This window comes from Erythrolamprus reginae, chromosome 1 (assembly GCF_031021105.1).
Source record: "Erythrolamprus reginae isolate rEryReg1 chromosome 1, rEryReg1.hap1, whole genome shotgun sequence".
NCBI classification, from domain to species: domain Eukaryota; kingdom Metazoa; phylum Chordata; class Lepidosauria; order Squamata; family Dipsadidae; genus Erythrolamprus; species Erythrolamprus reginae.
In genome coordinates, this window is record NC_091950.1 from 250199491 (window position 1) to 250214349 (window position 14859).

Genomic DNA, 14859 nt, shown 5'->3' on the forward strand with positions numbered 1-14859 from the left:
AACCACCACGAGAAAGAGTTGGCAAAACAGCTGACTCAGTTCAAATTGGATCTGACAGGAGAGGCTCAGCAGAAGCACCTCACTGAGGACTATGAGCATGGGCTTTCCAAGAAGAGGAAAGACCTGTGGGAATGCAAGGCCAGGTACTGGCACCTGGTGGCTCACTGAGGAGAGATGGTCAGCCAGTTCCAAGCCATGATGCAGTCCCCCTGGAATAAGACCCTCCAGATCTTCACCAACAGTGGCACTTTCCTCCAGCCTTCACCCAAAGCTCCATACCAGGAGGCTGAAGCAGACCCCAAAGTGGAATTTCTGCCTGTCTTTGACCCACATAAAAAGACCCCAAAGAGAGAGACTCTCTGCAACAACAAAACTATTTATTGCATGTATCTGGCCTAGCGGACCTAGTTTGAGGACCTCTGATTTAGTGTAATATTAAAAATGTTAATAATTGTTCTGCAGACCATCAAAATTTTCTCAAAGACCACTAGTGGTCCATAGACCACTAGTTGGTGACTGCTGGTGTAGAGCCTACAATTGAAAAAGGCACCCACCATGAAAGCATGTAGGCTCTTTATAGGTTACACCATGGAAGTATGTAGGCTCTTTATAGGTTACACAAAAGCATGTCGGCCCTTTATAGGTTTCCTATATAATGTGCTATAAAGGCAGAAATCAGAGGCAAAATAAAAGGACAGCTGCCAGACAACTTGGATTCAGTAAGGAAATCAGAATTGAACACTTCTATTATAGTCACAATATGTTTATTAATTTTATTAAAGAAATTGTTTATGGCATTAAAATATAAACATAAAAAATATAAAGGGGAGGGAGAGCTTCCAAAAGTTTTTGATTTTCCATTTTTTATTTACCCAGAGCTGGGCTGGTGTGAGAATTTCCTCTTTACTCCCCTCCTGATTGCTCAGAGGACTGGCAGAAAAGGGAGAAATCAGTTTATAGTATGTGTATATGGGGAATGGCAGCAAATGGACCTAATTTACCAATAGCTTTTATCCACAAACATGGATGACCTTAGAACAGAAGGACCTCAAAGAGGTTGGTTTGACCTACATTTATTTGTTATTACACAGATATATTGCAAATTCACTTGCTTTTAAAGGGGAAACTCTTTCAATGTTTCCCAACGACATTGCCCCTTATCACACATAAGTCAAAGGCATACTTAGCAACCTTGTTTACATTGAGTAGGATACATCCTGAGGCGATTCTGCTGGGAAATGTCTGGAAGTGTCCATTCATTGAACCCAAAACAGTTTGAAACAAGAGCTACACAAGTATTCCATCTGAGCCTATCTACGTGCAAAGCACCAGGTTGTCCTCTGTTGAGCTCTGACCCTTTCGAAGGAAAATGAAGGCGGATCTAATTTTACAAGACAGACTTAAACACCATTGACAGTTCTGGATCTGGATCAGACCTACAGGGGAAAAATAGGTTTAAATGTAATAACAGTACACTGACATTTAAAAAAAAAACTTATAAGACACCCTCAAAAATGGTTTAAGAAGATGAAGATTTGTGTCTGGACTAGATTGATGGAGACAAGTGCAGAAAATTACATTTTACTTTCTTGCCTTTTTAGCAGTTTTCAGAGCCTTGCTTTGGCAGCTTCAAAAGATTCTTAGTGTATAATAAGAATAAAAATGATGTATCAAAAAGTGATGCATGTGGTATTAAGTGCTCAGACTCATAAAAGATGAAAAAAATTGTTGACTCCACCAAATTTTAAAAGAGAATGAGTTCAACCCAGACTTAGGCATGATTAGAGTAAATACATCAAATGCATCAAAACCCATGCAACATGTTAATTTATAGTATATTAACTCATTTAACTCCCAGTGAATTAATGGGACTTAAATTAGTAATTATTCACTTCAGTCTATTAATTTCAGTGAGTTTTCTAGATTCCATCACTGCTTCTCCCTTTTCATTCTTTTTTCCACAAACAATGAGGCTAATGTAAAATGATGCTCAGATTATACTGGAGTACATATCTATAAATACAAGATTTATATATACAGTAGGTATTGGAACATTTTGACTAATATTTTTTAAAAATGGGATCAGTCCACCAGAAATCCCAACACTGTAGAAGAGATTGGGAAGTTGTGCAAGGGAGGATTCTGGTAAGAGTACAATGGAAGTACCATTGATGAGCCGAGGTGGCGCAGTGGGTAGAGTGCAGTACTGCAGGCCACTAAAGCTGACTGCTAGATCTGCAGGTCAGTGGTTCAAATCTCATCACCTGCTCAAGGTTGAATCAGCCTTCCATCCTTCCAAGGTGGGTAATATGAGGACCCGGATTGTGGGGGCAATATGCTGGCTCTGCTAAAACGTGCTATTGCTAACATGTTGTAAGCCGCCCTGAGTCTAAGGAGAAGGGCGGCATTAAAAAATTGAATAAATAAAATAAATAAAAATAAATATCATTGCTAAGGAAGCAACAGCAACTGGAAAGAGTGTGTCCAGTGACACTAGAAAGTTTTTTCAAAATGTTTTTCATTTATGTTTGATTAGCAGTTCTCTCTCTCTCTCTCTCTCATTCTTGTAGACTTTTCTCTTTTGTATTTTGCTATTCTAATAATGATTTTAAAAAACTTCAAACAGGAAATAATGTAAATTTATCCATGTAGTTATCAGGATTATGTAAATAAGGCTTTAGATTAAACTGGTTATACAATTATAACTCTATCATCCTTGTAATGTATATGTTACCCAATTCACTCATTTATTTAAGCATTGAATGATCAAGGGGTTGAAAAAGCTTCCTTTCTTGTGCAGTCATCAATTTATTCTCTCCAGCAAAATGACTGATTATTTTAGCACTCGTAATTGCTGAATTATTACCGACAGAAGTATCCTACACTTTGAAAAGAAATCTATCTTCCAACATTCACTGCAAAATCTCCTGTGGGATTTCCTTCTTTCTAACTTGTATGCCATGAATAGTGGTTTCATTTAGAGCTACATATACACCTAATTTATTAGCTGAATCAACACTGAATCATGTTATTAGATCAGAAAGAAACCATTTCTTCCCGCTGTTTTTTTAAGGGTGAGGTTATTAAGCATGAATGACAGTATTGTTAATTATGATAGAAACATAGTTTTTTATTAGTGATTTATATTATTGTTTTAAATTATTCATAAGGAAGAACTGTACTTTGTACAAAAATATTTATGATATTAAATTCTCAATTTGAAATAAGATAGCAAAAAATATACAGTATATTTCTGAAACTCAGGAGAACTGTTGCTAATCCTTATTACAAGTAATGCTGAATTGCAGTTTCCAGAAGCCTCTTCTAGCATAGTAAATAGCAACAGACTCAAGCTCAACCCGGATAAGACGGAGTGGCTGTGGGTTTTGCCTCCCAAGGACAATTCCATCTGTCCGTCCATTACCCTGGGGGGGGAATCATTGACCCCCTCAGAGAGGGTCCGCAACTTGGGCGTCCTCCTCGATCCTCCTCGATCCACAGCTCACATTAGAACAACATCTTTCAGCTGTGGCGAGGGGGGCGTTTGCCCAGGTTCGCCTGGTGCACCAGTTGCGGCCCTATCTGGACCGGGACTCATTGCTCACAGTCACTCATGCCCTCATCACCTCGAGGTTCGACTACTGTAATGCTCTCTACATGGGGCTACCTTTGAAAAGTGTTCGGAAACTTCAGATCGTGCAAAATGCAGCTGCGAGAGCAGTCATGGGCCTACCTAGATATGCCCATGTTTCACCATCACTCCGCAATCTGCATTGGCTGCCGATCAATTTCCGGTCATAATTCAAAGTGTTGGTTATGACCTTTAAAGCCCTTCATGGCATCGGACCAGAATATCTCCGAGACCGCCTCCTGCCACACGAATCCCAGCGACCGATTAGGTCCCACAGAGTGGGCCTTCTCCGGGTTCCGTCAACTAAACAATGTCGGTTGGCGGGCCCCAGGGGAAGAGCCTTCTCTGTGGCGGCACCGGCCCTCTGGAACCAACTCCCCCCGGAGATTAGGACTGCCCCTGCTCTTCCTGCCTTCCGTAAACTCCTTAAAACCCACCTTTGCCGTCAGGCATGGGGGAACTGAAACATCTCCCCCTGGGCACGTTTAATTTATGCATGGTATGTCTGTGTGTGTGTCTGTTAGCATATGGGGTTTTTAATATTTAAACATTTTAAACTTGTCTGATTACCCATGATTTGTTTCTACATGTTGTGAGCCGCCCCGAGTCTTCGGAGAGGGGCGGCATACAAATCTAAGTAATAAATAAATAAATAAAATAAATAAATAGCAATGGCACTTAGACTTATATACTGCTTTAGAGTGCTTTACAGAACTCTCTAAGCAGTTTACAGAGTCAGCGTATTGCCCCAACAATCACCAACCTCAGAAGGATGGAAGGCTGAGTCAACCTTGAATCTGGTGAGATTTGAACTGCCAAATTGCAGGCAGCCAGCCAGCAGGCAGCAGAAGTAGCCTGCATTACTGCACTCTAACCACTGCGCCACCATACTTTACCATTCAAATGGTACAGAACATTGAGGGATGTAGTTTAGCAATATTTGAATCATCCCAGGATTCCTCTCTCACTCTAGGCAATATTGAGATCGTTGAACCAACATGCTGCTTCTGAAAAGTTATCTTCTAGGAAAGTGCAGAAACTATCCAATAATATTCTTGTGGCATATTTGAGAGCTATAAAAAGATCCTGAGTCACCTTGTGTTAATCTTGGACAATCATACTGATACCTGGATTTGGAGTGTTTTTAAAACAAATTGGTATTTTATTTCCCCATCATCTAGTAAAAGTATCACTGGGTTGTAAACACTGTTTGTTGATTTTCAAGCAATCTAAAACTTATGTAAGAAAGAGGGAAAAATCTTCATTCCTTTCATATCTGTATTTTTAAAATGCTCTTAACTGCAAAAAGGCTGAAAGGCTGAGAAACAGCTTTCTTAAGGAATAAATGATAACCCTTCCAGAATAAAACAGATTTTTCTACCTGGTAATGAGGTAAAAGAAAGATTCACTTCTTCTGAATATGATGAATGGTATCTCCAGGATATAGCGTGGTATAGTCCCATTGAGAAAATTAATTTAATTAATTAAGCAAGCCTTCGAATCAGTCTTGACTTTTGGTGAATGCCTAGAGAAATCTATAGGAAGGAGGAAGGAAGAGAGAGAAACTGGATCAAAGTTTCTCTAGCTGACGTTTTTGCCTAAAATGGGACTAGAACCTCAGCTGTCCCAATTTTTAATCAGATGCCTTAACCACTACACCAGCTTGGCTCTTGTGTGACCAATTGCAAAACATCATATACCTGAAGATAGATAAAGTTCTGAACTGCAGCCCCCCCACTATCTCCTTTTGTAAGAATGGCCCTATGCTCTTTGTAACCCAGCAACATTATGATGCAAATTATCTTCGAAGCTACTGTTTTGCTTTGCAGCATGCTTAATTTCTTTAAGTCAGCATTTGCATAACTTAATATATCTTCATCCTTTTTGTGAGCTTTTGTAAAGATTTTACTGAGGCACACAAATTCATTTTCTTATTCTTGGTTTGGACCATATATGTATGATTTGTCATCACTCATTTTATTTTCTCTGCCAAACATAAGTACCTTGACCTATGATAGAGTAATATGAAGTTTCATACTTCCTTTTGCATTATACAATTTAATATTTGTCTCAAATCATTTTGATTGATTGACAGCAAGGTATCATTTGCATACACAAAAGTACATATCCATAAAGCTTTTAGTCAACACATTTATAATATCATTATATATTTTCCCATAAATACACTGAAGAAGCAATGAGTATCCCATATCCTTGCCTTACTCAGTCCAAGCTACCACCCTTTAGCCCTATATTATTAATATAAAACTTTGCATAGCGAAAGCCTTTGGATCAGTGGTGGGATTCAACCAGTGGAACCAGTGCTCTGAGTGACTTCATTTTGCATCTTTGTACTGCTCAGTAATTTTTCTACTCTTTTGTTTCACTCCCATTCATTTATTCATGGCATAGAAAAGAATTATTTTCCAGAGGGTCACATTTATGCAGAACATTGCACATTTTGAAATGAACAATGTCATTTCATTTGTTCATCCATGCGGTTACTAATCTTCCACATGTCATGGTTATCTCCAGATGTGCTCATATATAATGACATCTGCCACCCACTATGTCTGTGGTCAATTTAAGATTTCTGAGTTTAGACTGATTACTATCTTTAGACGTATTCTTACTACATGCAACATTCCCTGCTAATGTTTATTTATTTTATTTATTTATTTGTCAAACATATATAGGATAGTAGTAGTTTGTATAAACATAACATAAGTAAAAAGTAACTATAAAAGAGTACAATAGGACAGTAGGGCAGGGACAGTAGGCACAATGATGCACTTATGCATGCCCCTTACAGACTTCTTAGAAATGGGGAGAGATCAACTGTAGACAGTCTAAGGTTAAAGTTTTCGGGTTTGGGGAAGAAACCACAGAGTCAGGTAGTGCATTCCAGGCATTGATCACTCTGTTGCTGAAGTTGTATTTTCTGCAGTCGAGTTTAGAGCGGTTACACTTAGTTTGAATCTATTATATGCTCTATTGCTGCAATTGAAGGTGAAATAGTCATTAACAGGAAGGACATTTTGGTATGATTTTATGAACTACAGTTTGGACAGTATCAGTCAGGTCTCACACATTTTGGCCAGTCTGTCACAAGTGCAACCAACAACTGAGCATCAACTGCATACTGAGATCTCTAACCAAAAGACAATTTTGCAAAGCAATGTACTGTTGCCTGCATCTCAACAACTAGGTAGTATATGCAGTATAACTCAAATTATTTATAGAATAAACCAAATAATACAAAAATAAATTAATAATGATATAAAAACAATAGATTAACATCACAAAAAATAAAGGAAGGAAAAATGCTATTTTCCTATGGGGAAAAATATTCTGTAGGTTACTACAAATCTTTTTTTTTCTTTCCTGAACAGCAAATGAACTTTGACAAAATAGAAACATATTATCTGATTATTTAAGGAGGAAGCCTTAGGGTCCGTTAACTAGGTTTAACAAAAGTTCTCATTGCCCCCATTAAAAATCAAATTGCCCCCCTGTGAGGCATGAGGCCCAAGTTGGGAACCAACTAGAAGGATAAGTATGGATGGATCTATAGGTTGGCTTTATAATATATGTCAATTCCTACTTTTTGAATAGTAAGAATTATATGTCAGGTGGAGCATCAGGGCTTTAGAGATGCTTAAGTGGGGCATGGCCAAAAAAGGTTGATAACCTCTGTTCTGGAAGAACAAGATCTCTTTTTCTTTCTTTCTTTCTTTCTTTCTTTCTTTCTTTCTTTCTTTCTTTCACTCATTCTTTCTTTTTTGCTACAGTCTAAGCACTATAAATCCAAAGCTTTTTATAAATGGACAGAATTGAGATTTGGTGTGGATAATTTCATAATTCATTGGTGTCTTTCAAGTTATCTTCCTCCAAAGAATAGGATAGGATGGGATAGGATGGAATAGAATAGAATAGAATAGAATTCTTTATTGGCCAAGTGTGATTGGACACACAAGGTGTCTTTGGTACTTATGCTCTTAGCGTACATAAAGGAAAAGATACATTTGTGAAGAATCATGAGGTACGGCACTTAATTATTGTCATAGGGTACAAATTAGCAATCAAAGGAACTGCCCTGCCCTATTAATAATATTTTAGGAAAAATAAATAAACAATAGACATGTCCAAAGAGAATAGGCCAATATACTTTCAAAAGACAATGAACATCAATTAAGGAAGTCCATAATGTCCAAAACTATTTGCATTGGATTATCTTAGTTTTAAAATAATAAGAATTATAATATGTGTTTCTTAAAAGTTGGGACTATTTGATGATATAGCACTTTTTAAATTCTGCATTATAGTATATTGTCCTAATTTATGTGGTTATACTTTCTAATTTGTTGATAATATTGAATTGTTGATCAGCCTCTATAAAATCTTTCACAATGCATTCAAAACTGTCAAATTTTCAGAAGTTGCATAAATGCCTAAACCAAATACAGAATGTAACAAATATTTTACATCTACTGTTTGGTGCAGATAATATATTTTTTTGTACTTTTCTGGAAATCTTTTGAAAAGCTTCTAAAACCAGTATATCATAAATTATACAAAGAACAACATCAAAAGCAAATAAAAACTACTTCAATAGCAGTATTTACATATATCCTGTGTGTGTGTGTGTGTGTGTGTGTGTGCAATACATACCTCAGTCCCCAAATTCCTTCTTAAAATAGCCATGTTTTCACTACATTTCTAAATATTAACCAGTAAATTGCTCTTATTTCTGATTAAAAATCATTTATCCTCCCTTTTTTCAACTGAAGAAGAATTACTTTCAAGCTTAAATTTCTCATGAATAAATAAATAGACCTTTATTACAGTCAAAGACCATCAATATAATAATAATGATAATTAAAAAAAACGAAAAAAACCAGAAAAACAGAACATCCAAGAACCGTTTTAGATTCTTAGAATCTAGATATAGTAGTACCTCTAGATACGAGTTTAATTCGTTCCATAACAGAGCTCATATGTCGAACAACTCGTATTTGGAACAAAGGGCTTTAGACTTTGTTTTTCTCCTCCGAGATAACCAGAAGCAAGGATTCTTCCGCCACCTAGTGGACGCTCGGCTCGTATCCCGAATTTGAGCTCAGGTCTCAAAAAGAAATGTGGCTCGTAAATTGGAATACTCGCATGTGGAGCAGCTTGTTTCTAGAGGTACTACTGTATTTTAGTATCTCTTTGATCCTAGTAGCAGATTATTGGGTGATAAAGGTAGTCCTTGACTTACAACAGCTCGTTGAGCATCCAAAGTTGGTCGTCACCCAAGTCAACAAAGACATGCTAGGTGTTGAGGTTCTTGGACATCTGGAGACAAATGACTTACAAAATTCATGCCTTTTCGCTGACCAACCAAAATTGACCCATTGTAAATATACAAAAGATGTACATATCTAACTATGATGAAGGCACACATTTGCAATGAATCTCCACTGCTGCTGCGCAGAATCTGGCCACCTGTGCTGTAATTATGGCCTGATCATCTTTAAGCAACCACTGGAGATAGGTAGTGTCTGAGTGGTCAGGATACCTTGCAATTAGTGGCAAAATATGTTTTTTCCTAATGTCTGTATAAAAGGAGCATCTCAGGAGCATGTGTCCCTCAGTCTACACCTCTCCTGAGCCACAAGAGCAAAATCTTTCAATGAATGGTATTCTTTTGTACTTGCCGTACAAAACGGCGGATGGAAGTGCATGGCATCGTATAAGAGCAAATGCTTTTCGGTGGTTTGCTGATTCCAGCTGTCTAAGATATCTGACAGGAGCCACAACATATCTAGTGGCATCTGGGGCCAGAAACAGCAGAGCTTTATTTTTTTTTAAAAAAAGAATTTCTCATGAGAATTTGGATACAGCTTTAATTTCTTACCAAATATAATAATTCATTTCCAACAGTTCTGCATCCTAGAAATATCATATTATTCCAAATATGAGGGGTTTTTGGTACTCTCTGAGCTTGGTTGTCTTCTTGCAGATGTTTCATTACCCAAGCTAGGTAACATCATCACTTCTACTAAGGAGTGAGGTTTGCTCTCAATTTATATTCTAGTGGCTTGCCCTATCAGTGTTGGTAGTCCAGCAAATGTAAAAAATGTCAAAATGTTATATTTATGTAGCTACTTACCAAGCACATCCATATTATATTAAAGTAACCAGAATAACTTTACAAGCCCCAAGGCATGTCACAAATTTGAACACCCTTAATGTTTGGAAATTGAAAGTTGAAAAATTTGATATGCACTACACCTATAATTGGAAGCAAGATTTACCGGGAGTTCAGAGGGACCAATAACTGTGTATAATTGTGTGTATAATATTCAATATTATTTGCATTACAATACATTACTATTAACAAGTAAGTCTAATCAGGGCTTAAAAACAAGAAAAGTTGAAACCACCACTGTTGTATTGAAGCCATTGATTTAATATAAAAATCCGTGGTTTGAGCCTTAAATTGAAAATTAACATTAAAATGTCTGTTTAAAAATATGTGGGTAAAAGTCATATAGACATTATTGCCAAGTTTACAATGTAAACCCTAAAATCTTATTAATTTTCACTACATTTTTATTTTCTCCAGAGAATCATACATGGAGTGGAGTGAGAGAAAGAGGTTGCTGATATTATGCAATGCAATTTTTAAAAAACTGATTTGAGATCAGGTTTACATTGATCTGCTCAATCCTAAACAAAATATCATCTTATTTCTGACAGCTTGCATATTAAAGGGATTACCCAGTTTATCATCCAAACAAATAAAGGAAGGTGAAACACAACAACAAACAACAAAGAATGAAGAGGAATGACGTAGAGTTGAGTGACTAACAAATGTCTTTTCATATCACAGGGAATAACATTCTGGGATTCTTCAAATGCATTGCTTTGTAGGAAGAAATGTGAGTTAATACTTTGCTACACTTTACTCTTTTCTGTCAGTTCAATCTACTGCATCTCAACAGAGCAATAATGTTTGTCAAGCTTTGATAGAGTTAGGTTTTACAAAGGGAGCTAAGATGAATGTGGTTTATTTGAATTTGACTGAATGTGATATACAGCTCCATTATATTTTTTTTAATATGCAATTTATGGCTCAACATTGTGTCGACCAGGATATGATAGTTTATTCAGCAAACTATAGTTTAAAGAAAATTTGCTCTAGCAAGATGTCTGAATTTCTTTAGTAAAATAAGGTATTTTACTTAGTAAAGTAAAATATTTTACTAAGTAAAGTAAAGTAGTAAAGTAAAATATTGTACTAAGTATTTTAGGTATTTTAAGTACAGTAGCTTGTATACTTTATATTTGCTGGTTTCTTATCTTGATTCCTTAATTTCAGCTTCCTAAAATATTTTGTTTTCTCTTCAAATACTTTATATAAAATCCTTTAAGTCTGCTCTAGAAATTGGCATGTAGAGTTGCTTCGGAGTAAGGTGACACCTAAAAAAATATATAATGTAACATAACATTAACATCCCATGTTGACTGTATGACTGTAACTTGTTGCGTATACCCTAAGATTTTTTATTAATATTGCTTCTTCATTGCTTATTTGACCCCTATGACAATCATTAAGTGTTGTACCACATGATACTTGACAAATGTATATTTTATTTTATGTACGTTGAGAGCATATGCACCAAGACAAATTCCTTGTGTGTCCAATCACACTTGGCCAATAAAAATTCTATTCTATTCTATTCTATAACATAGCCTAGCCTAGCCTAGCCTAGCCTAGCCTAGCCTAGCCTAGCCTAACCTAACCTAACCTAACCTAACCTAACATAACATAACATAACATAACATAACATAACATAACATAACATAACATAACATAACATAATATAATATAATACAGCGGTACCTCTACTTACAAACACCTCTAACTACAAACTTTTCGAGATATGAACCTGGTGTTCAAGGGTTTTTTGCCTCTACTCATGAACCATTTTGAACTTACGAAAGCTCGCTTCTCTCTTGGCTGCTACTGCTGCGAGCAGCGGCGAAAACAAAACTAGTGCTTTTATGTTTGCAGGCTCTTATGATTGCAAAAAACTGGAGCCAGACTTTGCCGTGCGGGGTCCCCACCCCCTACCTTCTGCTAGAAAACGGCGTGTCCGAGAAGCTCTCCGCAGCCGCCCCATGGTGGCGGGTGGATAAAGCAAGGCTAGTGGGGTTCTTGGAGTGGCAGCAAATGGAGGAAGCAAAGTGCAACAAATAGAGGAAACAAGGCATCCCCCTGCCCCCTTTCACTGCCCCACCAAGCACCCCGCTAGCTTTGCTTCCTCCATACATCCCCTTTTGCTGCTTGTCTAACTACCCCCTCCCTTCTCTCCCTTCATACGTCCCTTTTTGCTGCTTGTCCAACAACCCCCTCCCATTTCTCCCTCCATATGTCCCCTTTTGCTCCTTGTCCAACCACCCCTCTCATTTCTCCTTTCATACGTCCCCTTTTGCTGTTTCTCCAACCACCCTGCTAGCTTTGCGTTATTCATAGGTCCCTTTTCACTGCCTCTCACTGCCCTTCGTTCACCTCGCTTCTAAAGTTTTGGATTTTCCTAATGGGTTTGCACGCATTATTTGATTTTACATTGATTCTTATGGGAAAAATTGCTTCTTCTTACAAACTTTTCTACTTACGAACCTGGTCACAGAACGAATTAAGTTCGTAAGTAGAGGTACCACAATATAATATAATATTAATATAATATAATATTAATATAATATAATATAATATAATATTAATATAACATAACATAACATAACATAACATAATATAACAGTACAGTACAATACAATACAATACAATATAATATAATATAACAATACAATATAATACATACATTTTATTTATTGGCATGAAGTTTATAATTCACATCATAATTGTATTGCATCTAAACAAACCTTATAGTACTTTGAAGGGTCATAAAATAAGCCATTCCATCAAAATCCTCAGTCTGAATTTATTTTATTTCCTCCTCAGGTTAAAAGATATTAATTATTGTAACAGAATCTTGCAAAATTTTCTGAATTTTTTCTCTTCTTCTTATACCCTGGTAAATGAGAAAGGAATTAGACTGAATCTCCTCCTATTGGTTTCTCACAACTTTTCAACACAACCTTTACATATATCATAGTAATTTTAGTAACCATCTCTGAATAGTTTCACCAAGCACTGTGCAGCTTACATGTAGCCTCAACAGATGGCTGGTCATGTAACAATTGTTCAAAGTTACTATAGCCCTGGAAATGATTCTTGCAGTCCATAAAGCATTTGGGACCATCATAAACTGTTGCACTGCACGCATATGCGTACGAATCACACAACTACATTTCAGGCCCTCGACAACTGGTTTGCATTTTATGACCAGTTGCAGTATGCTGCAATTACATAACCATGATTTGCATTTATTTATTTATTGCCAATTTCTGAGGTCTGGTCAAAAAATGTTCACATTTGGGAATATGGATTTGCATGATTTACTTAACAACAAGGGGATTTGGACTTATGACCACATGATTTGCTGAAAGGCTGTCATAAAGACATTTTTTTTAAAAAAAAAAGGGGGTTGGTTCAAGTTGATGATTCAACACCTCATTGTATTGACTTACAACCATAACTCCATTCCCAAATGTGGACTACCCATACTTGGTTTCAACAACCTGGCTAGTCAATGTGCCATCCTCAAACATATAAAATGCATGAAGAGGAAGAATAACATCTGTTGAGATTCCACCTTTCAAAAATTTTCAGGCAAACCAGCCTTCGAACAAAAGCATTCATTTAGTTGCCCTTGAGATTCTTCACAGTACTGGCAAAAGGCAGCTGCATAGAAGTCATGCCAATACATGAAATGTTTCTCAGAATGTTCCACATATATTCCTCTTGGCCAAATTATAAGGGATGAATCACAGGGAGTCTGATTCTACCTAAGTAAGTCTCATTTCACAGACAGTACTACATCTACAAGTATCCAAAACCCATGTTCAGTATGCCAAGCAATTAATAATGAGTTCCTAGTAAATGGAAACTCCTGGAGCTGGAGCTGTCTCTCTCAGAAGTATTTGCAATGCATTGGATGCAAATCTCATGGAAAAGGTCAGAGGTTGTAACAACTAATTCCAGTTTAAAGTATGTTGGAGATGCCTCAGCTCTTTGAATTTTTTATCCTTTAGAGTTTTAGAGAGGGTAAAGATAGCAAGAAATTCACTTCCTTTTTCTTTCTCACTACTCTATTTTCTCTATGTTGGAATGTGGATAATTTTAGGTTCTCCTCTTTAACCTCTTTTCTGTAGGAAAACTTCCTTCCTTCCTTCCTTCCTTCCTTCCTTCCTTCCTTCCTTCCTTCCTTCCTTCCTTCCTTCCTGAAATACGGACTTTCTTCTGGAACATATAATTTTCTTATTATTTTATTTGACTTTAGGACTTTAAACATTCTCTCTACAATTACTTTTGAAAGGACTGGTTTTATTGGCAGATCTTTCCTTGTTTTGCTAAATATAGGCTTCGGTGAATAAATTGGAGGATCACAGCCGGTTACCTCAACATTAAAGCTACAAAGTCAGCATCTAAATACTTTCTATCCCTTACAATAACTCTATCCGTATTTAAATAGGTAACTTACTTTTAGTCCCTGCTGATTCTGCAAAATGTGAGCACACACATTCAAGGAGTTAGATGTGGTTTCTTTAATGTTGCTGCTAAAAATGTCCCAGTCTCAATTGTATTACTTCATTAAAGAAATATTTGGGGAGGGGAACTTTAGGCCAAAGTATCTCCCCAGCTGAATCAGCTTTGGAAGTGATTTTCAATTTTTCATGCAAAATGTTTGTGCTTGAGGGAAGGATTCTAACATTTAAATGAATAATACTCTTTTTCAATAACATCAAAATGACATTGAAAGCTTGAAAGTCCTTGAGCATGTACAATAATTGAGGAGGCATCTGAATGAATTGGCCAGACAGACAGAGACTTAAAAGGTCTGCTTTTACTGCTGATACTTAGCTTCAATTATGTTCACTATACTGTATGTCCTTACTTTTGCCATCTCATATTTACCATTCATCTATTATTTGATTGTAATGAATGGAAGAATGAAATGTTATGCATATGGAATCAGATTTTAGCAGACAGGGACTCTAGTGGGCAGAAGTGAAGAAAGTGACTCATTCCTAATATGTGATATAAGACCAGATCCATT

General features: G+C 36.7%; 1 long non-coding RNA gene across 1 annotated transcript; it reads right to left on the reverse strand.

Moving 5' to 3' along the window:
* Positions 1-819: 819 nt before the first annotated feature.
* Positions 820-14350, reverse strand: LOC139160530 (uncharacterized). The gene is made up of 4 exons (XR_011557952.1): positions 14284-14350; positions 12563-12711; positions 5013-5166; positions 820-1436 (listed from the first exon to the last, which is right to left on the reverse strand). It is a non-coding gene; the product is annotated as an uncharacterized lncRNA (long non-coding RNA).
* Positions 14351-14859: the final 509 nt, after the last annotated feature.